The sequence below is a fragment of the Lepisosteus platostomus genome, chromosome 5 (assembly GCF_059453375.1).
Source record: "Lepisosteus platostomus isolate fLepPlt1 chromosome 5, fLepPlt1.hap1, whole genome shotgun sequence".
Classification (NCBI taxonomy): Eukaryota; Metazoa; Chordata; class Actinopteri; order Semionotiformes; family Lepisosteidae; genus Lepisosteus; species Lepisosteus platostomus.
Window position 1 is genome coordinate 57,365,988 of NC_142615.1, and position 2,911 is coordinate 57,368,898.

Below are 2,911 nucleotides of genomic sequence, written 5' to 3' on the forward strand. Positions count from 1 at the left end.
TGTGCAGCGGAGCCTGATACACCCCAGTAGGCAAAAGACGTATAATATACGTCTATTAAACGCACACCTTAGACGTATAAATGTGGTCTGAAATTCGTCTAGAATGAAATTCTAATATACGTCTATTGTTATACGTCAATTATACGTCTATGATTAGATGTTCATTATACATAAATGGTTGGAGTTCTATTATATGGATAAATTTAGAGGTCTATTATACGGATAACTTTAGAGGACTATTATACGTATATGGTTAGAGGTCTATTATACGGATAACTTTAGAGGACTATTATACGTATATGGTTAAAGGTTTATTATACGGATAACTTTAGAGGTCTATTATACGTATATGGTTAGAGGTCTGTTATAACATGAATAATAGTTGTGAATAACATAAAACTGTCACTACACATGATTGAGTCCTTGAGTCTGGCACCTAAGACCACTCAGCCATCCTGACAAGCAGTGGAGGCTGGTGTTTTGAATGCGCCCGTTTCTTTGTCGAAGGATTATTAACTACTACTGATAGTTCTTTTCTTCTTATTACAGAGATTTCTGCATTGCAAGACAATTGACGATATAGATAAAGTAAAGTCTTGGCAAACGAAATACGCACGGACAGGGTTGGACTCCGCAATCTTCGGTTTACGAGACTGACACCTTACCGATTTATAATGACATTCACAATAGATTTAAGGAAAACACAACTGTCTGAACAGGGACTTGAACCCTGGGCCTTCAAATTAAAAGTCTGATGCTTTACCAACTGAGCTATCCAGGCTCCAGAAGAGAGTCAACACTGTCGGGATCCTCGCAAGTCACATATCTCTTCTTGTGCCGAAGCGCAGTCGTACCTGACCCGTCTGGAATGACCACTGACAGACTTTATCCAGAAGTGACAGCACCACTCCCAGTAGAATGAGAGAGAAATACAGTACGACGTGAGGAGTCAAGAGGCTCCCACAATTCATCTTTCCTCACAATACACATTTTTTCACTAACATTTTGACCTTTTCACAATCAGATTTTTTCACATTTAATAAGATCTTTTAATCAACAACATTTAAGAAAGAAAAGAAATGGAACATTTTTTGGAACAATAAACAACAAAAAACTTTCAATGCCTTGGTTGTATACATGTGCACACCCTTTATAAAGGGGGTTGCAACTGTGCTGAAATTTAACCAGTCACATTCCAGATCATGTGCAAAGGTTATTTGCCTTTGCCAGACGTCAATTGTATTGATTCTGATTAGTCCTAATTTATATCACTTGATCTCATATAACCAACCGATCTGGGAGAACAAACGTTCAAACTGCACAGCGGAACATGAAAAGAAATCCGACTGCTGGTTGTCAGCAAAGAATGTCGTTACAAATTATCCACCGAGCTGTTTTATGTATCCGGCCACCTCTTTCCTTCTTTGCAGTGAGCACAATTCTTTCCGTTTCTTCTCTTGTATGTTCTTTTCTATTGTACTGTCCCTTTCCCCCATGTGGAGATGGATTCACAACCGACACCCTGTTTTCACCCTGTGTTTCTGCCACGTCAGTCTGTATGAGGAGTGGGTGTTTCACAGCTCCAGTGGCGCAATTGGTCAGCGTGCGGTACTTATACGGCAGTACACAGCGGAGCTATGCTGAGGTTGTGAGTTCGAACCTCACCTGGAGCAGTATGGCCTGTGTCTTTAGCTACTGAAAGCAACTGACGAGTTTAGGTGTTGGAGATGAGGTTTAAATTAATTTGAAAGAATCAAGTAAAGGTTTTTTTCTATATCACACCCAAAGAAGGCTCCACTGCTGAAACATTTCCTGCTCGTTTCAGCATGGAATAAGTAGTTGCAAGAAAATCAGCCACCTGAATAGGGACCCTGAGATGAAATGTTCGATATTCTACTGACTGGGCTATTCCCGTCTACTCAATTTCTTTCTGAAACAGTGTTTTTCCAGAAATACTTACAATTTGTGAAATTTAAAATACAATCTTGCTTAAAAATGCAGATGATTTTTTTCCCAAAAAACGTAAATGGAGAAAACTGACCCATTTGAGTCTCTGTGGTACAATTGCTTAGTGCGGTCAGGTTGGGACTAAAATGATAGTAAGGTGCTGGTTCAAGCACAACCTGGCATGCCTTTCTCACTGATCCAACATGAACATCATCTAGGGAAGAAGTGGCATTTAATGTTTAATACATTATTGACTTTATTGATAATTGGAGGGAATGCAAATGCTTTGCATGTATCAAATTACAGCACATAACAACTGAGTACTGTACCTGAGTCGATATCACTGGGCAATTTCCAGTAGTGACCAACATCATCAACTTAAGATAAGATTCACACATGGAGTTTTATCTTGGAATGGAGGGCGGAGAATTCATTTATACTCCCGTTGCATCTTGAGCTAAACTATTTTAAAAATATGACGCAGATTTGTTCAAGACATTTCTAATCGCCTTAAAGAGCGTTTTCATGAAGACATACGTCGGCTAGCTCTCCACTGTTAATTGACAGGACTTTTGAAGAAACTGTTCTCATACAACCAACATACAAATTACACATCTTAATAAACATGAATGGAAATCTGTGTTGTGAATAACATAAAACTGTCACTACACATGATTGAATCCTTGAGTCTGGCACCTAAGACCACTCAGCCATTCTACCAAGCAGTGGAGGCTGGTGTTTTGAATGCGCCCATTTCTTTGTCAAAGGATTATTAACTACTGCTGATAGTTCTTTTCTTCTTATTACAGAGGTTTCTGCCTTGCAAGACAATTGACGATATAGATAAAGTCAAGTCTTGGCAAACGAAATAGGCACGGACGGGGTTGGGGCCCGCGATCTTCGGTTTACGAGACTGACACCTTACCGATTTATAATGACATTCAAAATAGATTTAATCAAATAT

General features: G+C 39.2%; 2 non-coding genes across 2 annotated transcripts; one reads left to right on the top strand and one right to left on the bottom strand.

The window, feature by feature from the left end:
* Window positions 1-708: 708 nt before the first annotated feature.
* Window positions 709-781, bottom strand: trnak-uuu (transfer RNA lysine (anticodon UUU)). The gene has a single exon. It is a non-coding gene; the product is annotated as a tRNA-Lys (tRNA).
* A 798-nt stretch (window positions 782-1,579) lies between these two features.
* On the top strand, window positions 1,580-1,673 carry trnai-uau (transfer RNA isoleucine (anticodon UAU)). Its single transcript has 2 exons — window positions 1,580-1,617; window positions 1,638-1,673. It is a non-coding gene; the product is annotated as a tRNA-Ile (tRNA).
* Window positions 1,674-2,911: the final 1,238 nt, after the last annotated feature.